The sequence below is a fragment of the Passer domesticus genome, chromosome Z (assembly GCF_036417665.1).
Source record: "Passer domesticus isolate bPasDom1 chromosome Z, bPasDom1.hap1, whole genome shotgun sequence".
NCBI classification, from domain to species: domain Eukaryota; kingdom Metazoa; phylum Chordata; class Aves; order Passeriformes; family Passeridae; genus Passer; species Passer domesticus.
The window spans coordinates 81141577-81164590 of record NC_087512.1 but is presented as its reverse complement, the minus strand read 5'-3'; the positions used below and the strand labels follow the sequence as shown (position 1 = coordinate 81164590).

At 43.0% G+C, this 23014-nt stretch overlaps 2 long non-coding RNA genes across 3 annotated transcripts; one reads left to right on the top strand and one right to left on the bottom strand.

Annotated features, from left to right (window-relative positions):
• Nucleotides 1–841: 841 nt before the first annotated feature.
• On the top strand, nt 842–5904 carry LOC135290570 (uncharacterized). Its single transcript, XR_010353336.1, has 2 exons — nt 842–898; nt 5726–5904. It is a non-coding gene; the product is annotated as an uncharacterized LOC135290570 (long non-coding RNA).
• On the bottom strand, nt 4519–12107 carry LOC135290569 (uncharacterized). 2 transcript variants are annotated; one of them, XR_010353335.1, is made up of 3 exons: nt 11643–12107; nt 7755–8008; nt 4519–6012 (listed from the first exon to the last, which is right to left on the bottom strand). It is a non-coding gene; the product is annotated as an uncharacterized LOC135290569 (long non-coding RNA). The 2 variants fall into 2 exon arrangements; XR_010353334.1 differs by having other exon boundaries at nt 7755–7998.
• Nucleotides 12108–23014: the final 10907 nt, after the last annotated feature.

Sequence of the window (23014 nt, the reverse complement as noted above, 5' to 3'; positions counted from 1 at the left end):
AATTAATTCACTTTTCACACAGCACAGCACTCAAAGTTTAGTGCTAACAATGAATTTTATATGTTTTAAGCTCCTCTGGGCTGTGGTGAAATGAGTGACAGAGCCTACTGGTATAACTGCAACCCTGGAAATATTTTGTTTTATTTTCCCTTGAATCACATGCAGAGAGGAGCTACTTTCACTCCCTCCTTTCAGTCCAAATAAACTTTAAGAGCTTCCTGTTCTGGTACTGTGAAGTGATTTGGTTTAGTCCTGGGTAATGTTTATCTGGTTTAGAGCTTTGTCTGAGGTCTTATAGTATATATTTAATTTTAAGGTATTCAGGAGCCTGATAGTGAAATTTTTAGTCACTCTGAGAGTAAAGAGGAATTGTATAATCATTTTTTATGTTGTTAATGTTTGTGGTCCCTATTTGTCCATGCCTCTTTTGTCTCAGCTGAGTGGCACCCAACTCAGCAAATTTAAGCTCCCCAGCTTAAATTTGTTTAATTTGGTAGCTTGGCACAAGTTGTGCTGGAAGTGAAAAGATCCTGAGAAGGTTTCCAAGCATTTTATATCCAAAATATATTTATATTTTAACCTGGAAAGGGTTAAAATATATAACCTGTATCCTGACCCTCCTGTAAGGAATTATACCCTCTGCTCTGCTGTATTTGGGTTAAAAAGGCAAAGTTCTGTGACATCCACACTGTTTGTATAATTCTGAGTTTATGTTTAAGGTGTTTTCCATCTGGTTATAAAGGCTGATGGAGAGGCAGCGTGCAATATTTCTGCTTTCACCCTCAGCTGGCACAGCCCTCCTCAAAAGCAGGAATTTAATCCCAGATCACTGAAAATTTTGGGAAAATACTCAGCTGGAAGCAGCCTGGCATTTGGGAAAATCTAATTTATTGTGGAGGTAGGTGAGCTCAGGGAACTCCCAGCCTGAGGGGGCTCACTGGGGGTGGACAGAGGAGAATTTCTGAGCCCTGAAAGGCTTGAGGTGCTCAGCTGCATATCAGAACTTTGGATGGTTGGGAGTAATAAAAGAAAGTGATAAAGTAAGTAAAGTAATAAAAGGAAGTAAATAAAGTGAGTAAAATAAGTAAAGTAATAAAAGGAAGTAAAAAAAAGGAATTATTATCTGTGGGGCTGGAGGACCCATGGGATTGTCATGGAATCTGAGGATCCAGTTTGGATCCAAAATTTCTCCTAAAAAAACCATTCTGTAGGTCCAGCCATAAATATTTTCACAGGGTTGTAGGTGCTTATTATAAATTCACTCTAACTGGTTCTTCTGGAGATCTCACAGCTGTTTGTGGGGTTTAATCTTCAGTGTTTCATAGCCTCTGACAGTAATTTTTACACCTAATTGTTCTGTGGTTATTGTTATATCCAGTGTGCAGGGAGAGGGAAAACACTCCCAAATCCACATCCAGTTCTTCCCCTTGATCTGTGTGGGAATATCTTCCTTCAGTCATTAGGACTGAACCTGGTGCCTCTCATGACACCAATTTTGCAAGAGGAATTTGCATTTGTGATTTTAGAGACACACATTTAAGAGGAAGAACTTATTTTTTATACATTTATATATTTTTAATATGCGTACTTTGGTTCTTGATACACTCATAATTATTCCCTGCCTCAATCAATAATGAATGTACATGGTAAATCAGTAGTTTATTTAATGGTTTTATGAACCCTTTGATTAGCTCAGCACAGCCTTGCAAGTAAGGGTTATGCTTGTGGTGGATGACATAAGGGATAAATTTCACAGTAAAATTGATTTTTTTTTTTTTTTGTCCTAAAGGTAGCACAATCATCAAAATTCTTAGTGCCAAACTGTTTCCTTTGCATGAAGAGCTTCAGGATATTTATTTGCAGAGGGACAAAAGCCAGTGATGGGTGAAGGGACCTCCCATTCCACAAATATCAGTAAAATTACCCCATGTCTCGTGGGCTGCAGCATTTTGGACATTCTGACGTGCAGGATTCCTGTCCTATGGGTTTAAAATTATTTTAGGTTTGCCAAGGGGAAAACATCACAGATCAGGCTGGGGTGTTGCAGCAGTCTCCCTCCTGCAAAACATTTTCATTTTAAAATCTGTGAAAAGGACAGAATGTGTACTCACATATTTCAAAAAACTATAAGGAAAATGGTGGGGGTTTTCTTGGTTTGTTTTAGTTTTTTAGTTTGGCTTGTTTTATGGGGTTTTTTTGGGCTGTTTTTTGTTTGTGGTTTGTTGTTGTTGTTGTTGTTGTTGTTGTTTTATTGTTGTTTGGTTGTTTTGGGGGTTTTTTTTCCCCCAAACTGTACCCTAGAGTGCAATTATTGTAGGAAATTATACTAAAACTCATCCAAAATCATTCTGGAGGGGTTTGGTGCAGGCAGAGCAAACTGGTTCACCTGGAGCCACCTCTCAGAGCAGCAGGGCAGGATCTTTTCCCAATTCTCACCTGGACACTGATGCTGGAAAGGCTGGGTTGGAGCTCCACGTGCTGCCTTTGCTGCGTGTGGGACACCAGAGACAGGGTCTAATCTCTGTCAAAAATAACAAGAAAAAAAGCACTTTACTAAGCTTTAGGATAGGAACAGGCTGGTGGCACCTCACAGACAAATATTTGGGAACCTGCTGTGTTAGACTGAAATATTTAGCTGGGGTGTGAATTCCATTTCCCTCTGTCAGAGCTGGGGCAGTTCTCTCTGTTCATGGGGCAGTTTTCTTTATCTCTCCCACAGCCAATCCTCCCTCCAGGAGATCTCTGCTGTTCATGGGCCATTAATTATTAATTATCTGCTGTTCATGGCCACTGAGTGTCCCTGCATGGCTGATCAAATTCCATCATCCCATGGGGAGATGCTCTGCCCAGGGCAGGAGCCAAGCATTCCTACCTGGATACAATCTGAGCCTGGAACTGCACAGCAGCCTCTGCCCCCTGCACTCCCAGAGGAGCAGCTTTCCCCTGCCCTGCATTCCCACAGGAGCAGCTTTCTCCTGCCCTGCATTCCCACAGGAGCAGCTTTCTCCTGCCCTGCATTCCCACAGGAGCACCAGGCCCATCTGCAGCAGCCCTGGAGCTGCAGAGGAAAACTCCCCCCTGGTGCAGGATCCCTGCTCCAGCAGAAGCACAGCTGGCACTGCAGGAGGGCTGAGCCACCCTGGGATGGGACTGTGCCACCCCCTGAGCAGGGCTCAGCTCCTGCTCTCACTCTGACAGTGGGTTGGGTTTTTTGTACTATTGCATTTGTATTTTTAATTTTCCTAATAAAGCACTGTTATTCCTATTCCCACATCTTTGCCTGAGAGCCCCTACATTCCAAAATTACAATAATTCAGAGGGAGGGGGTTTGCATTTTCCATTTCAGGGGAGGCTCCTGCCTTCCTCAGCAGATACCTGGCTTTTCCACCCTGCTCAGCTGAGAGGGTCCAGCCTGGATCCCTGCTTTGCTGGAGCTGCCTGGAGATCACTCCATTCCCATTCCCACATCAGGGAATATCTCTGTGGAAAGGCTGCTGCAGACAAGGCACGGGTTTGCAGTGTAAATGTTATTTGGAGCAGATCCCCTAATTACCACTGATGGGCTTAGCCCCACCAATCCCTCTAATCCCTCCTAAAACTGCTCCTGCTCTTGGTCTCTGTGACATCCTGTGGCAGTCAGTACCACAAATACAACACCATGTGACAAAACCAGAACAGACAAAAATCTTGTGTTTGTATTTTTTTTGGGATTTTTTTTAGCTCTTCTGAGAAGTTTAACATTTTTTTTCCCTGATAAATTCCCTAGGTGACCTCTCTTACATTTGTGACATGTCCCTCAGCAAACACTTCTTTCCCAGGGATTTTAAAGCTAAAAATTTACAGCAAATCATTTGATGCTGATCCTTAAATGTCACAGTTTTCTGGTGAATACAGCAGTTCTGGGTTCACAGTGGTGGACTCAAAGATCTTAGAGGTATTTTCTCATCTTACCAGTTACATTATTAAATGATATATTAAAATATAATTAATATTATTTAATATATTGATATTATTTTCATATATTTAATATATTAATATTAATACTAATATTATAATAAACTAAAATATATTTTTATATATATAAAACACAATATTATGAAATTAGTATTAATTGCTAGATTAGCAGCTCATATGTCTAGGTTTTAATAAAGCTTTTTACATGATAATTTTTTCTGCAAGTAGCCATCCATGTAGTTGCCAGTTTAAGTAACATTTTGAGGACTTAAGAACACACTCTGAAAGAATCAGTTTTGAACTGTCCCAGAATTCATTCTGTAGTTTATAAACATGTAATCTTGCTTTCCAGCTTTTCCTTCTATTGGGATTTTATTAAAAACAATGAGACGTGCCAAGCTCTCCCATTCCAAAGTCAGTAATAAAATGTTGTATGTCCATCGTTGTCACTCTCAAATAATTCCATAAAATGGGAAAGGAAAGCACTTTTTTTTTGGTGAATTTCATTTTGCAATACTTTGGAGACGCTGCTTTTCTAAAAAGAAATGAAACTGGGCTGATGACTATAACTGAGACTGCATTTATTGACAAAAAAGAATTCAGCCATGAGGAGATGCAAAGAAACCTCAAAGTTCCAGCCAGTTTTCCTGTCTGTGATGGGTTTTAGCTCCACAAACCCCTTCTTGTACAGCAGCCTGTGCTTAGGTAAAGCAAATCAAATATTTGGGCAGAGAAAATGGGAATTTCCTGTAATGACTTCTTATGTTCAAACTTATAGGCACTTTTGCCACAGGAGAGCTGCCTGAAAAACAACTGCAATTCATATTTCGCAAGAGATGGTACCTGGAAATATTCCAGTTCTTTGCTTGCTATCTACCCACTACAGGAGGAGAGACTCCCTTTTTTCCCCACATACTAGGAAAAAAATTAAAATATTCCAGTGTTTTTCCTGTGATCCTAAAACCAAAGAAATAAATTTGCATGCAAACCTCCAGAAACCCATGCTTGCTTGTCTTTTAAAAAGTGCTGAGATAAAACCATTTTTGAGTTTTGAGTGATACTCAGTGAATAGATATTTCTAGGTAAAGGTTGGTTTTTGTAGTATTATAAGGGGAAGTTTTCTTTAATGAAGAAAATAAGAAATCCTGTCATTTGGTGTTAAAATTTCTTGCATTTCCCTGGGGTCCAGAGATTATTTGTTTTCTGTCATTCCCTTTGACAACTTTTCCTCGGGTTGATGTTGCATAACTGCATTACTGGAGGGAAAAACAGCCTCACAAGCTTTCTAAAATTTGTTTGTTTGTATGTCTTTGTTGGGGGTTTTTTGTGTTTTTTTTAATATCAGTAACATACTTTAGGGTTGAAAATACACTCTCTTTTTTAGAAAAAGAGGTAGGAAGTGTTTAAAACGTAAAACATATGGGATAATCCATATATTATTATGTTCCAGATGCATGGGTTTTTTAACACTTATTGTTGTGCTGTTTTGGAGAACAAAAATTTAAGTTTTCTGCCATGAACAGTGAATTGGGAGCTGGGGACATCTGCCCTCTGCTTGCCCTGATTTTGGTTCCAGTTTGGTTAAAGATGCTCCCATTCCTGCTGTGCATAAAAATGTTCCCCTCCAAGAGCTCAGGACCTCTCCTGTGAAGATTTAAGAGCAGGCCCAGAGTGGCTGCAATGTTCAATATCTGAACCTTGCATTTCAATGGGAGGTTCAAATGACACTGATTTTTTTTTTTTTTTTTTTTTTTTTTCTTTTTTAATGCAGGGTCACATTTGGATTTTCCTTCTGGAGCATCTCAGGGCAGGATTTGTACTGGGAGGCCTGAATATGCAAAATCCCACCTGGAAAGGTGATGGGTGAATGAATGCCAAGGACATAAGCAAAGAGTGACAGGAAACATGAGCAAGGTTTCATGTGTGGACCTCATCAGTACCCCCAAGAAATGAGCTCAAGCTGTGGATTTGATATGGGTTCATATTTCAGCCCTGCAACAGTCCAAAGGTCTTCAGCTCCAGGGATTCCATTTGTGCTGTATCAAAGGCAGAAGTCAACTGAAAAAAAAAAAAAAAGTTAGATCTGGGCTAAAGTTTAAATCTAAACAGTCACAGAGCTGAATGGGGCTGGAATTAGGATTTGTGCTTGGAGGCAGCGTTCACCTCTAAATACAAATTCACTTGCAGTACAACACACACAAAAAAGTGAGACACAGCTGAGAAAGAAGCTGCAGCTAAATGAGAAACAGATTTGCAGCTAGCACAAATGAAATTAAAGGGATGTGGGTGCAAGCCAGCCAGTGTATTCTTGTTGTGAGACAGAATGTTTAATTTCCCATTTGTGATAACACCGAGGAGCTGAACAGGGCTGTGCCATGAATGTTCCTTCACACAGCCCTGATTGCCAAGAGCTGGCAGTGCATGAACCTTCCCACTGCAGGCTGCTTCCCTAAAACCTCCTATCCCTCTGCCTTGACATTGCAACAGCCCTCTTGAAAACTGTCAGATACGCCTTGAAAAAAAGAGAAAACACTGGGATTTTTGCATTTCCGTGTATTTAGGATGCCAGCCACAACATGTGGGCAATTTGCAGTAAGAGTTCTGCATTTCTTTTAGCAGTGGGTGCCTTGAAGCATCAGATTATGAAGGGCAGAAGCAAAAATATTTGTTGTAAATATAAACATTTTTGGACTTCTAAATGGGTGATTTTTAAGTGGTAGAGATTTAGCTGCCCCTCATTAAAGAAGTAATTACCTTTCAAGCCAAAACTAAGAACAAAGGGTGACATTTACTCCATTTTCTTACTCTTGTTTTCTGCCCCTCCATCCATGTTACTGTCATTTTTTTTAAAATTACTTTTATAAAATCAGTGATTACATCAACAGGATTTGATGCTTAAACTGCACAGGGTTAAAAGTATAGCTTCCCTTATATTTCTGAACTCTCTTGCATAAAAATCTTGAGGAAGATGATCTCTAATTTCACTTCCTCAGCATGAAAAGCAAAACATCTGGTTGTCTTAGTTTCCCACCCTGGCAGCTGACTTTCAAGGCAGCAAGTAAGCAATGGCATGCTGAAGATTAAAACACAGAAATCTGCTGTGTACATGTTGGCATGGGAGAGCAGCAGTGCAACAGGGGGAAAAGCACCAAGTTTCTATCACACTCATAATTACAGAGCACAGATAACAGCCTGCACTTAACACTTTAATAGATCCTGGCCCCTGCTCTGTTTTTTCTGGCCATTGCCAATGGGAAGGGGATGGAAGCAGCTGGCTGGGGATTCCCCTGCAGTGAGGCAGAGCCCAGCTGCTGCTCAGGGGGTTTTTGTGTCCCCCCTTCTCACACACACAGACCCCAAACACCTGCCCAGAGCCGTGGGGATGGTCAGGATGGAGCCACCAGCAGGGGATTTCAGCAGGAATTTGGCCAGGACACTCTGGATATGAACCTTTCAGTGTCCACAGAGCCCCCAGAAACAGGGAGCTTGGGATGAAGCTCCATGCCTTCCACATTTTAGCCAATATCTGGGCCCAGCAGAGGATATGACTCTAAATTTGCCCCCTTCATTTTTGGTAGAAATTTGGACCTGATGGTCTTGGAGGTCTCAATAATTCTATCATTCTTTTCTATTACCTCTTCCACTTGCACAGTGGAATTGAGCATTTTTCCTTTTTTTATTAATTTTCCATGTTCTCTTCAATGGCCAATATTATTATGGTGATAGATATAAGGGGATAATCTTCCTATTTCAAGTTATTTATTTGTAATACAGTTCAGCCAGGTCAACCCATACTTCACCTGTGTTCAAAACTTTTCAGACAGAAATTAAGGATGGAAGAGTGGTGCAGCTGTTCCATTTCTTTTGTGCAATGGCTGTTAATTTTTAAAAAGTTGAACTGGGATCCTCTCAGTGATCTCTTCTGAGCTGTTCCTTACTGACTATGGTCTTGAAATATACTTGAGGAGAGATTCTGCCACACCTGCTTCTCCACAGGAATCCTGGCTGCTGCAGGACCTGTGGCTCTGTGGGGAAGCTAATCCTCTGGAAAGAGCTGGAAAACTCAGAAAATCATAATTTTCAGGTAGAAAGGGATCTCTGGGCCAGCCCTGAGATTTCCTCAGGATTTTGGCAGGCAGGTTCCAAGGCTGGAGATAACGTGGATGCTCCAGAGAGCCCATTCCAGTGTGGGGCTGCATCCACAGGGAAGGGACTGCTCCTTCTCTCAGCCCCTGGGGAAGGGGCTGGAGCCCCAGGAGAGGCTGAGGGAGCTGGGAAGGGGCTGAGCCTGGAGCAAAGGAGGCTCAGGGGGCCCTTGTGGCTCTGCACAGCTCCTGCCAGGAGGGGACAGCCGGGGGGTCGGGCTGTGCTCCCAGGAACAGGGACAGGAGCAGAGGGAACGGCCTCAGGCTGGGCCAGGGCAGGCTCAGGGTGGGCACAGCAGGAATTTCCCCATGGAAAGGGGGCTCAGGAACTGCCCTGGCACTGCCCAGGGGGTTCTGGAGTGCCCATCCCTGGAGGTGTCCCCTGGAGGTGGCACTCAGAGCCCTGGGCTGGGGACAAGGTGGGGATGGGGCCCAGCTGGGACTCCATGGTTTGGAAGTCTTTTCCATCCTCAATAATTCTGATCGTGTAGCTTCCCAGCAAGTCCTTCTGATCTCTTCTGGAGTGGAGAATATTTCTACACAATGAGGGGCCTGTCTCAGTTTCCAAGAGCTCTCAAACATGACAGAGGGCAGCCTTAGGAGGGCACTGACTTGGGTGAACCCATCCCTTCTCCAGCTCCCCCCCTCACCAGTGAAGGGATAACACAGGAATTAATACAGGGAGGGGTTGGTCTTTATGTTCCACAATACAGCCAAAGAGCCTGCACTTATCCATCATAAAACTCTGTATTTCAGGAGCATTGAGTGGCACCAGGAATAAATTTGCCCACCCCGCTCTGGTTTATTTCCTTATCTTGCCTATATGTGTGATAATCCAGTCAGTCTGGAATTCTACAGGCTCAAGCAAGTAATTTATTCATTGTTTTGCTCTTCCTCCTTTCCCATGTGAATGGTTTCTTAGCTATGAAAATGAGACTTAAAGGCTTGTCTGGTTTTGCACTAATTTCTGCAGGTTCTTACCCCCACAGCTGATGGTATTAGCAGTGACAGTAAGATTATTGCTAATTATTTTGGTAGCTTTAACATTATGCATCCTTCTGGATTTGCCAATGCACACCAGCATAACTAACCTACAAGATAGGAAAAAAAATCTATTTTGAACTCTTCTTTATTTGTGTTATTTCCTCTGTTTTGATCAAAACCAGAAGCCACCATTGGTCTGAAAGGGAAACTGAATTGGAAAGTTTTGGGGTTTTTTCTTATCATTCCTCTATTTTCAATATGCAGGGTGGGTTTGGTGACATAAGTATTGTTTCTCTTCAGTCAAATACAAATTCCTGATTTATGCAGCCATGCAGTGGATTTAACATAATGATGGAATTGTAATAAATCCACAGAATAATTTCTTTGTCATTGCTGTCGCATTACCTCTAGCCATCTTATCCAGAATAAAAATAGACTAATCATGCAAGAAAAGTTGAACTCTGATTTTTTTTTTTTTTTTTTTTGCAAACCCAGAAATTAACAGCTATGGATTTACTATATCCTCACAGGCTAAAACGCTTTGAATTCATTAGTATTTTGGCTGAGTTTGCCTAAGCAACAAAACTTTCAGTCCTGACCTAAGCCAGCATTTCCCTCCCATTGTGATTTGCCATCCCTAATGATAATGTGAGTAGACAATCTAGGACAAAACAGGTTTAAATCCTCTTAAGCTGTACAAAGAAAGGAGCCCAGGGATGTCTGGGCTGGTTTCTTCATCACAGACAGAAGGTACACACCCATCACACAGCAAAACATCTGGACAGCATCAAACTATCTGGGTGGAGGGGGCAAACGTCTCTGCTGAAGTCTTTCATGAAAGATTAAATCTCTGCCTGCTTTTTTCAAATACAGTTGTTCAAAGGTGCCTTAATTTCATGTTTCCAATTAGTCTGAAAACTTAAGTTACCCATTTTTAGACATGGCCATAAAACACAGATTTCTTTTGGCAGCAACATAAAGAAGAGGTTTCAATATTTCATTTTCACTTTGAGGAGGAATGAATTCTAATCTTGAATAGCATGTTGTAGGAAAGCAGGTCTGCAAAAAACTCATGCCACCACTGTGATGGCTTCACAGATGGCAAAAACAGAGGTAGAAGGAAATTGAGCAATTTGATTTCTGTGAATGAAGAGGGTTTGAGCATTATCCTCAGAATTATACTTTCCCACATTTCTGCTCCGTGATGGTCTGTTCTGTGATGTTACAGGTGTGGATTCTCCTGGGGTGGTTTTATTTGGAGTGATTTGGGGTAGCAAGTGGTTGTGCAGGAGAAGGGGAAGGCTGTGGGTGGGGGTGACACCCCAGGCACAACCTGGGCTGCTCCCTTCCCTTCCAAGGACATTCCAAGGACTCGTCCCAGCCACCCTAACACAGTCTGGCTTTCCACTGATGGCGAACACCAGTGGCAATGTGAGCAACGAGGCAAAATAAAACATCTGCCCAGCTTTAGTGTGCTGAGACCTCGTGATTTTGGCTTTTGACCCAAAGGTGTTTCTGTAGGGTGCCCTCCACCAGTGCCCCAATTTTCCTGAAATAATTTCAGTGCTCCTGCTTCCTGCTGTGTGGGTGTAAACCCTGACAATCAAAGCTTTTCCCAGCTGTGAGGAGGCTTTGCAGCTCCTCCAGGAGGACCTGGGCACAGGAGAGGAAGAGACCAGCCTGGCTGTGCTTCCCGTGTGACCTTGGGTTGAGATGTTTAATCTTAGAGAGTTTCCTCTCTCCCCCACGTCCCCAAAAAAGGGGGATAATAATAGCTGCCCATATCATCAGGGGGGTGTGAGGATTAATGAGTTAATGCCTTTAGGGCTCTCTGCTGACAAGGAGCTGCCTGAGTGACGTGACAGAGCACAGGAGCTCGCAGGGCAGGAGTTGTTCACTCCACAGTGTTGATTAGGGGGGAAAAAACAACCAGGGCAGAGCAGACAACAGCCATAAAAGCTGAAGGAGCTGCAGAGGCTGGGCTGCAGGGCCCAGCAAGGCCAGGAAACAGTTTGTTGGATTTTCTGGCCCAATAGATGAAGAGGTTTGTGTGAAAAATTTCATCCCACACCCGAGGGGGAGGCCTTTGGCACACCCATGTGGCATCCTGCATGGGATGGGCACAACTCAAGGAATCATCCATGGAAAAAGGGGCAAAAGGGTGGGAGGAAGGGAAGTGGAGTAGCAGAAGACAAGGAAACCAGAGCCACATTCTCAAAGCAGTCTGTAGCAACACAACTCCCTCAAGGCTTGTGCCTGTGTGTGCCCAGCCCTTCATAAGGGATTTTGGATGCTGAGAAGGTACCAGGGTCAGTTTAGATTCTGGATTACAGGCTGTGATTCCTACAGGCACAACCAGGTATCTTTCATAGGCCCACTGTGCTTCCTTTTATTTTTTTTTTTCCATTAACCTGCTTTTTTTCGCTTGAGGTTTTTTTCCTTTTTACTCCCTCACAGTAACTGATCCTAAAGGGAAAACAAGAACTGAATCCATTAGCGATCAGTGGCATGGAATAAGAGTTAAACTTTACGATAAATTATTTATATGAAAAATCTCACCTGCCAGAGCATTTGGTGTGAATTTCACCCTTTGCAGAAGGTTTCTGTTGCTCGATTCTCGCAGTTGCTGACACATTATTGTATCTGTGCGAGCATGGTCAGGACTTGAAGCTCTGAGTGATCCAAAGGGGAACCTCACAAATGTCAAACTAATGAGGGGACGGACTTAGAGATAGATAGGAGGGTTTGTAAATCTTTATGCTGGGGAAAAAAACCCTCAGATTAAGCTGGCAGTGTGTGCTGGGGCCCAAAGCTGTGCTGGCCGAGCCCAGAGCCCAGAGGCCTGTGCTGGGCCCAGCCCCGCGGGGGCAGCAGGGCAGGGGGGATTCTGCCCCTCTCCCCTCAGCCAGAGCCCACCTGCAGAGCTGCCCCAGCCCTGGGCCAGCCCAGCAAGGAGCTGGAGCTGCTGCAGCCAGGCCGGAGGAGGCTCCAGGCTGGGCAGAGCACGGAGCAGCTCTGCTGGCAGCAAAGGCTGGCACAGCTGCCATTGCTCAGCCGGGCAGGAGAAGCTTTGGGCTGAGCTCAGGGCGGCCTTGCAGGGCCTGCAGGGGCTGCAGGGAAGATGGACACAGACAATTGCCAAGGGCTGCAGGGACAGCACCCAGGGAATGGCTGCCAGGGCCAGAGGGCAGGGCTGGCTGGCATCTTGGCAATGGGAATTGTTCCCTGGCAGGGTGGGCAGGGCTGGCACAGGGTGCCCAGAGCAGCTGGGGCTGCCCCTGGATCCCTGGCAGTGCCCAAGGCCAGGCTGGACACTGGGGCTGGAGCAGCCTGGCACAGGGGAAGGTGTCCCTGCCATGGCTGGGGGGTTTGACAGAGCTGAGCTTTAAGGTCCCTTCCAGCCCAACCCGTTCCATGATTCTTCAATTCAATTAGATTGTCATTATTAGCTTCTCCAGGTCTTATTTTCCTGCTCCTTGACGATGTTTTCTGCAAGTGCTCAGTAGGATGGTGTCCTACTGCTTTTACTATACTTTGTAAAATCCAGCCTGACCCAGGTGGGACTCAAAATTTTTTTGCCAAAACAAATTTTTTTACCAAACCAAACCAACCACAATCCAAAAAACAAAAACTAAAAACCAAAAAACAAAAAAACCCCCCACAAACAAACAACAACAACAAACAACAACAACAAACCCAAAACAAAACAACAAAAAACCCTAAACAACAACAAAAAACCCCAAAAACCAAAAAACAACACAAAAATACACCAACCAACCAAAAACCTCCCAAAACACAACCCAAAAAACAACAAAACGCCCCCACGAAACTGTAAAAAATCCCAAAAAACCCAAATACAACCTAAGCAACCAACCAAATACAAAAACAACCAAAAACAACCAAACAATAAAAAACAACCAAAAAATCCATCAAAAAAAATCCCCAATGAAAACCAAAACAAAGAGAGACAAGTTTTAGCATTTAGCTTTAATGACAGACGACAATTAGACAATTAATACACTTACTGTCTTTCTAGAACATATAAAACTTTGTTCAGAGAGTAACAAATTTTAAGGAAACTGTCCATGCTTTCCCTGTGTTCTTGGTTTTGAGCAGCAACATCAGTGTAGAAATGTCTCTGCCTCAAGGCAGGGATTGGCTGCATCCATCCTGTTGCAATAAAAAACCCTTGTGACTACAAGTGGGGCAATACCTCTATTTCACCCAGAAATCCTCCTGAGCAAAGCAGCTCATTTTATTCTGGAAACAAGGCAGAGCAAACCTTATTTCTTGTAGAACTGCTAAATCTCAGGTGAGATCCCTGCTTTTCATGCCTGAGACTTCATGTCACAACCAAGACCTTTCAAAATAAAAAGTATTTGTGCACAGGATCCATATCCTCATGTACCACCACCAAATGTAACTGCCCATTTTTGCAACTTTCTTCATGTACTTTACAGCCCTGAAATTCATATCTCTAGGGATATGTATAAGTTGCTTCTATCTCTAAAAAAACCAGTATGCATTTCAGCATTGCTATCTTTTTATTCTGGAGACTTCATAAAACAAATAACTCATCAACAGTTGGCTTTCTTCCTGTATAAAATATTATAAGAAACGATTAATTTTCATGCCAGAGTCTTCCTTTACTCACAGTTTTTCATAAGTTTTGGAATAATTTGTTTACCTGAAGCAGTACAGAAACTTAAATGTGATATATAGACTAAAGATCAGCATTCTACCTTCACAGAATTAAGGTTGGAAAAGACATTTGAGGTCATCAAACCAAACCATACACTCCAGAAGTTGAAGGGGGAGATGTCACAAAGCTACAACTTATTTGGTGGGATTTACTGTACTAATAGAGGAAAATAAGCTCAGGAGGATCCATCCTAATTCACAGTGCACCCCATAGGTGTATGGACAATGTGGACAACAGAAAATGTTATCTTATCTGTACCCTCTTCAGGGGCTTGACATCACCATCCCAATGCCCAAGGGGTTTGTGGCAGGAAAAATCCCCTCACACTCATTTCTGTGTTGGGGGGAGGTAAATTTTGGGGCAGTACAGCCCCAAATGCAGAGTGGGTGCTGGAAATGGGGTGATCAGCAAAGCTGGGTATAAAAGAAAGAAGAGTTGTGTGTGACACAGGACACACTGACCCAGCCAGAGGCAAGGTCTGGAGACCCTCTGGCCTGCAGCCAGCTTGGAAATTCTCCTGGTTGAGGCCTTTGTTTGGGTTTACCTAAAAACAGGGGCCACACAGAATTAAGAGAATAAAAATGGATATATTTGATGAAGGCCTTCAGGTACATTAAGGGCAGCCAAAGCCTCCTCAGGGGTTACACTCAAAAATGGATTATGGTCATGAGCTTTTCAGATGATTATAAGTTTGGTCCATTTGCATTTCAGGGGTTAATCCTCCAATTCCAGCTTGAGGTAATGAAGTCATTTACCTCCAGTTTGCTCCCCCCAATTCACTTTTGTTTACACTTTCAGGGCCTGAGGCTGTAGGGTGTCCTTGGACCAGGCCCAGAGGGATTGTGTTGTCTGACCCAAATCTAACACTGTATATGGAGGTCAGAGCAATACCCTATAGTAATACAGGATTTAAAAAATATAAAAACTGGAACCCTGAGGCATGACAGGGGCTGTGTCCCACCGCCTGCTGGCAGCCTGGGGGCACCTGTTGGACACGCCAGGAGAAGGAGCCACGGTGGCAACTGCCAGGAGCCCCATGGGGCAGGGGCTGATCCCCAGCACAGAGCATCCCTTGTAACCCTCACACCCTCGGCCCCACTGAGCATCCAGCCCCTCCAAATTAGCGGGGCTTGGCCACAGGCACGAGTGTCCCAAAACCTGATCCGTGTGAGAGTGGCCGGCCGCTGGCTGGAGGGGTGCCAGCCCTTCCTGGGATGCTGACCCTGGGTCAGGCTGGGTTTGCAGCCACCAAATCCCCTCTGTTGGCCAGCAGAGCCTCCCTGGCAGGGTGACAGCCCTGAAATCCCTCTGCCCATCCCCTAACAGCCGTGATGAGGTGCTGAAACACGGGAGCCGAAATGCCAGCATTGTTGTTCTCCAGCCTTGCGAGGGAACACGCCTTGGGAACATCTGGTGCTGGGCTGGGAATTAGGAGCAGATATGGGTTTACAATGGCCAGATTATTGCACATGACACCGCTGCCTGCAACAGGGAAATCCTTGTTTCAGTTCCTCCAAAAATGAAACAAAAAGCACGTTAAATTATTTCTTTATTTTCCTAGCAAATGCGCGCCTTTGTCCGCATCCCATTCTGGATAAACTGAGGAAAGAATCAATTTTGTGTGATAAGCCTGGAATAAAAATAAATTAGGATTTCCTATATCCTGCAGAAATTACACGGCTATGAATGTCAGTGCAACAGCTAACATTTGCAGTTCTCCCTTCTTCCAAGGCTGGGTCTCTTTACCACCAACAGCTGGGAATGGGAAAGATGACACACACAGCTTTCCTCTCTTCTGCTTAATGAGTGAGTCTCTAATGAGAACAATTTCTTTAATGAGTATCAATGCTCCCTGTTAGAATCAAACTACTAATTCCTCTTCTCTGTGCTTCAACTTCTCAAATAAAAAATCTACTATTTTCTAGGGCAAATAGAAAATCTACATAATACTGGTGTGTTCTTCCTAAATGGATTATGGATTTGCACCTTTTCTCTCTCTCTCTCTCTCTCTCTCTTTTTTTTTTTTTTTTAATGTCAGGGCGATTTCCGGAGAGAAATTTTCTGGAGAATTTTCTTTTGTGGGGGTGAATTTTTTTAAAAAATATTTTTGGGTTTTTTGCAGACATCATCAGCCTTGCTCTGCACAAAGACTGAATCTCCAAACTGTTCAGAATTGATGTCCTTTAGGTGCTTGGATTTTCCTCCTGCCAAGATCTTATCTGATGTTGGGAAAGACTGTCTCACTCTGAACAAGAAGTTTTCTTTGGAACAAAGGACCTGATATTTATCCTGGAATATTTTCTGCCTCTGCCTGGTGATTAGCTCATCTACCTCAAACTTTCCCAGTTTTTCCACCTCCTTTCTTGACAGCCTCCCTTGCCCAGACAGTCTTTCCCACTCCCAACTCTTCCCAGAACCCCAGGGCTCCGGGAGGGATGGTGTTGGGAAACAGGAGTGAGTTGCCAAGGTAACTTCTTGTCACATAACACGTGTTGGATGTTCCCAGAACTGGGAAATGCATTGGTGCTGAGGAGTTCAGGAGCTGCACTGAGACCCAAAATAAGGCAGCTCTCCTTTCAGTGACCATCTGGACCTGTGAGAAATTAAGAATTCTCCCTGAATTAAATTACCTGGGATTTGTCTAGAAGCTGTGATTTGTCTAGAACCAGTGTGTGGCTGATACCTGTGAAGGCAATTCTTGTCAAGCCATTAAGGTTTATTAGAAGCAGTGAAATGCTCTGTGGCCAAGCTGAGCCTATGTATATGAATAAAAATGAATAAAACAATGCAATATATACAATATGAAAACCTCAACCCTTATAAGAGAAGAGTCAGATGAAAGCTGACTCATTTTTGCTCTGTTGTAGTTGCTTTGTTCCAATCGTGGTACTATCCCATTTATCCTTGCATTGCCCAGTCCAAAATCCACCAAGAGAGGATTAACAGAAAATAAAATTCCCACTCTCACTGTCAGTAAAACCTGTGCCACAAAGCATTTCCATGCTGGCTGAATCAGAACAAAATTCCTCATGGGTGAGCTCAGTGATCACAAATAATTCACAGCAGGCCCATCTACCACCAAGGACAGCGAGCTGATGGGAATCCCTGTGGGCAGCTGGAAGGGAGGAAGGAATGTAATAAAAAAAATTCATAAAAAATTCCAAACAATGCATACCTTCTGAAAAGCATCACACACTTTGGGTGAAACCCTGGTTCTTTCCAAAAAAAATGCTTCTCCTTCTCCCAGTCCAGGATTTTACACTTGAGGAATAAAGGTGATTTAATTTTTGAATGTTCACATGAATTTCTGCTCAGGATCAGGTGAAGTGGTGATGCAAAGGGTGTTGTGGATGAGAAGGAAATGTAATTTGTTTATCTTGTTAATTTTGTTTATCTTGACTCCTACCAATAAGGGCTTCACCCACTGGGAGTGGCACAGAGCAGAATTTGGATTTTGGATTGTGGCACTGGAAAGAATCTCCACAATCCATCAGTGCAACTCCAAAACCAAGGGGGTTTTACAGAAAGCAATTAATCTTCAGAAACAGCTGGGATCACAGCTGGCCTCCTGCACATCATACCTCTTCATTTTTATACTGCATTTTAGTGACAAGAAATTGTACAGTACAATTTGATGAGGAGGCAGGGATTTTCCAACCACACAATGTCTGTGTGACTGGCACTACTTCCTATAAAATTTCTGTGGGAGTCTTCCAATTCCATCACCATCCTTTATTTTTAACTTTATGAAACCTGATTTGAAGACACTTAATAGTGATCTATTCCAGTACAATACAAAATGGAGATAAAGGAGTTATAATGTAATTTTAGTTTTGTCTCTAGATTTCTTGTCAAGCATTATTATGCAATGGAAGAAAAAGAAGACAAAGAAAGAATGAAAAGAAAAAACCCTCAAGCAACTGCTTTTATATGTAATATAAAACCTTGATAAAAGATGAAATGAAGTTTCTGTTCAGGGAATAATTTTTAGAAATTACTACTTGGGTATTACATATTGCAGAAAATAGTAAGAAGCTCACAGGTGAAATATTTCTTGCATGTTTTGGCCCACATGGAGGAACTTTCTTGAGCAAAGTTGATTAAAATGGGCAAAATGGTCATCATTTTTTGGGTAAGCAGCCTGGGGCAGTGGGAGGTGTCCCTGCCATGGCAGGGGTGGCACTGGGTGGGATTTAAGGTCCCTTCCAGCCCAAACCAATGTGGGATTCTTTGATTCTTTCATGGTCATAAACTGCTTGAAGACCCCCCCAAAGTGGACTTGTGGGACTTGTTTTGGGGTAAGAAATTTCCTAAATGCAGAAGGCTTCACCTCTGCTGTAAAGTATGGCTGATCCTCAAGAGAAGCTGGTGTAGTTTTAAGCTTATATTTTTTTAGGCTACATTGAGATAAAATACATGAAGATGCATTAAATTTTTTTCACTGTCTTTCATGAGATGTACCTATAAATGAAATTTTGAAGGCATAGCAGCTTTTGTAACCCTGACTTAAATGCGCATAGTGTTTAGATGAAAAACAGGCATGGCTGCAAGCTTCCCATTTAATTTGTGCAGAGCCTTCACTCCACCAGCTGGATTTCTTTTCCTGAGCATTACAATACTCACTAATGGCAAGGCTGGAGCCAAGAACAGGAAAAATAACTGGCCCAAACAAGCAAGTGATTTAGGCTGAGAAAAGGAAGATATAGATACCTTTTACTGCTGGGTGAGAATCAAGTCAGAGCTTGGGATTACCCAAGTGTACCACAAATTGTCAGCCAAAATTTACCTTCTTTTACCACGTGCATGCCAAAGTTCACCTGTAGGGTTTGGTGCCTTTCAGGAGCTCAGGAGTGAGGGAAGGACTGCTGCTGTGGATATATTTCCTGTGGCAAGGGAAGCTGTGGAAGGGCTCGGCCTCCTCTATCTCTGAATTTCCTGGCGAGGTCTGCGAGCAGCTCCGGTCACGCCACCCAGCACACCTTTTACTGCTCGTGCAGGTCCTCCTGAGCTCTTCTGCAGGCAGAAGAGTGGTCTCAGTTAAGCCCAGAGGTTTTAACTGGGGTGAACCAGTGTGTTTCATCTCCTGCCTGGCTCTGGCAGCACCAGGGGGGCTGACCCTGTCAGTGCTCTCGCTGGCGCCCGCGGATGCTCGCGCGTCTCCGTCCCTGACCCATGGCCCTGCTGTGCCCTTCCCCTCGTGCCCACGGGGGTCTTATCAGCAGCCTCTTATGAGGGGTCCTGTGAAAGAGCTTCTGACAGTCCAAAAAAAAAAAAAAAAAATCACAGCTAAAACTCCTTTAGGACTTTTGCTGTGCATGAGAAAATGCGTTTCGCCTTTAAAGATGCCGCATTTAAAGACGGCGTTTTTTTGCTTGCTGTTATGTTATTTTTGGAATATTGGCATGCTTTAAGTGCAGTTTCAATTTGCTTGCAGCAATAAGGTAAGTCCTGGCACAGCATTCTTTAATTTCAGACTTTTTTTTTTTTAATCTAAGGCTGAGTGGCATTTTTTAAGTGAGGGGAGCCCTGCATTTGCCTGTGCTAGTGTGACATTGTGGGTCTGGGAGTTAAGAGAACAAACTTCATAAAATATCTAATTTTTTCCCCTCAACAGTTTGATTTAAGGGAATGTATTTGGTCTTGCCTAGAAAAAGGTTAGGTCTGGACTTGGTTTAGACTCTGACTTAGGCCTGGCATGGTCTTTTCTCAAACCCTCTCATGAGAGCAGTGCAGTTGACACAATAATTCAAGGTGCTGAGACACCCTTCTCTGATCAGATGCTAAAAATACATATATTGCTTGGAAAACACTCAGTGAGGAGTTTGGAGCTAATTGTTTCCACTAACACCTTGTCATTAATTAATAAATGCTCAACACATGACTGAGAAAGCTGTGTCACTGCTGAGAAAGCCAAGAATTATCTCAGGAGCCAAAGCCTTAACTCATGCCATAAACATCTGACTGTTAACCATAGTGTTTTAGACCAGGAAATTTAAATGTTCTATACATGAAATTCTCCAAAGTATTTTTTCCATCTTATACCAGCTAAAAATATATTAAAAATCAGTTTATTCACTGGCTCAGAGGATCACTGTGCACATGCTGAGAGGTTGCATTGAAAGCAGGCTGCAGAAATCGTGATTAAACTCTCTCTCCCTGCTCCCAAATGGTCTTTTAGATAGAGGGGTTATCTGTTTTCTTCACCAGGAAATATGCTTCACAACAGACAGCCCAAGAACATCATAAAGCAGGTTCAGGCTGCAGATACCTTTGTTTACATCGGATTCATTGCTCTGTACATTTCTGCCACTTCATTTTTTGAAGCAAACACTTTAATAAGACAGATAGAGGCAGCAAGAAAGGTTGTAGTTTTAATGAGAGTCTGGAGTAAAAACAAAAAAGAACAAAACCATATTTTGTGTTTTTAAGGGGGCTGATGAATTTGACAAGAGTGAAAAAGAGTAGGTACATGTGGTTTTCCTGATAGGAACAACTAAATAGTGAAGTTGAGTGTGTGAATAAAGGTTCATCTGCATGTAAATGGACTTTCAGTGCTGGTATATGAGACTGACACCTTTGTCATCTGACATTACCATTGGCATGAATTTACATGCTTTTACGCAAGCTTAAAAAAAAAAAAATATATATATATATATATACATATATATATATTTGGACACATAAACCTCTGGTAATGTGTCCTAACAGTGGCTTCACATAATTTTTCACTTTAACTCATAGGAAAACATGTCCTCAGACTTTTCCCCAGCTCACTCTAAAGCTCCATATCCTGAAGCTTGCTATAGTGATTTACACTCCAGAATGCTTTTCCCTGCCTATTGTTTGGAATATGATTTACTGTAGGAAAATAACGGAGAAAACAACCCATTGCTATAAAAATGACCATGAAAATACTGACAGTGGAACAACCTTAAATTCTACAGTTTGGGATTATCTGAAGGTTTGTTACACAAGGGTTTTTTTCCCAGTCTTGCTGTGTGGATGTCCATAAATCTTTACAGCAGGCATCTTATCATGGGAAGTCTGGCTTTAAGAAACAAAAGGAAAGGAAAGAAAAAAAGCAAAAAGTATTCTGGAATTTTCTTTTTTCTTCAAGTGCAGCGTGATCCCAATCCTACCTTATTTCCCTGCACCAGAAATGCCTCTGCTAGACACAACAGAATTGAAATTGGAATAAAAACTGTGGTCTCACACCGCAGTTATTGGTATGTTTAGATTTAATATGTCAGCAGCTCAGGGCTGAACTTTGGCTGTCCTGCGCCAAAATCCCACCATGGTAAAACTGGAAAGAAATAAAAAAAAAAACCTGAAAAGCTTTTACAATGCAGGTATGGCTCAGATGCTCAGTTTCAGTGCTGCTGCCTTGCCCAGGCTGGTTCTGAATGGCAGCTTTCATTCCAGGAGCTCAGCTCCCTGGATATCTGGAATTTCCTGGCAGCTCTCTGCTGCAGAGAGGAAAGGGGCTGTTAGGCACTCTTAGGTGGGGAGCCTTTTATGTCAGCAGCATAAATCAGAGCAGCTTTGTTTGTGCTCCTGTATGGATCTGCTGTCCCAAGGAAACCTGGAATTTTAGCTGTCACTTTCATTCCTGTTGTTTTCCTTCCCCAGGCACAGGGCTGTGTTTTGCAGCTGGGGCAAAAAGCCTGACTTCAATTTTCCTGCAGTCACCCAGACTTTGGGCAACAGCATTTATGAAAAATTACTCTTAAATGTGTGAAAGGTGTCTGAGGGCTCCTCATAAATTTTCTGGAAGTTCTTTTAGGCTTCATTGTGCACCAAGATAAAGCACAGGTGTGCCTTCCTGCTGTTCCTCTCCTTCTGCTGAGGACTTGGACCTTGTTCCTCACCACATTCCTCATCAACACACTCTGCCTTGGGTAGTTAAGGTGAAACTAAGATTTAATTTCAGTGGGATTATTTTTCCTGACTGCTACCTCCCCAAAACATAACTGGCTTTTCCACCAAAATTCTGTTTTCCCCATGAAACATTGACTTTGGGAGACTTTCCTATGATTATCCACTCTCCACCCAAAATTGCCAGGTCTCTGGCTCTGTCTGTCTCGAGCTGCTCAGATTTTTTTTTTCCAGATTATTCCAATAAACTAATAATTCCATTACCAAAAGGCATTTTTGAACTTTTATTACGACTGTCTTTCCCCCAAACTGTTGTTCTACTTCAGAACAAAATACAGTTTAGAACACAACTTTTTCCACAGGAAAAGGAAGATATGCAGTTCTTGTCACCTTAACCATAAACAGTGTTGTGTTTTATCAGCACCTGCCCTGGTTTGAGACACCTTGTGTGGCTTGTGTTACCCAAATTCCACGTCTTGCCCCAGGTTTATTAAGTGACAGTGGGATTAATTGCTCCCCTTCCATGGAAACCTCTTCTGCTGAAGATTTTATATCTTTTGCAGTTTGTATTGATCTGTATTTTTTAGCTGGTCTAATTAGCATTTTCTAAAAATTTTTTAACACTTCCACTGTCCCAGGTTGCTGCAACCTGGCCTTGGGCACTTCCAGGGATGGGAATGTTTCTCTGTAGAATCCAGCATTAGCAATTCTGATGGAGAAAATGAAAATATTTCCCAGATACAAACTTTATGGAGGGTTTATACCAGTTTTGCATGGTGAGAAACCTTGAAGAAGGGCAGAATCCTGCTTTAGCTGAGGTAGTTTGGTGAAGACTTAGCTGGGTTTTGTGGTTCATAGTCTGCAAAGACACTTAATACAAAGTTTGGGTAGAATTGTTCCCAACGAAGAACTGCGTACTTTGGAAATCTGTGTGAACTCCTATCTCTGAAATCATTTGTCTTTGTGCCCAGACATCCAGAAAAATGCCTGTAATAAGTACATGTGATATCAACCATAGAACCACAGAATGGTTTGGGTTGGAAAGGGCCTTGAAGATCATCCAGTCCCACCCCTGCCATGGCAGGGACACCTTCCACTGCCCCAGGCTGCTCCAGCCCTGTCCTGCCTGGACTGCAGAATATCAAGGAATGTTTTAACTCGAAAATATGTGGATTGGGGCATCTCTAAAATGGCAATTTGTGTCTTTCCCTGAGGGGCAGCTGGGGACCTGCCTTTTGAGATATCCATGGGAATAGACTGGTGAGGCTGCACCACCATTTGTACATCGTTCATTATTCCAGGTGCAGGTGATGAAAGCTTCTGGCAACAAAAGGACACGTGGCAAACAAAAGCA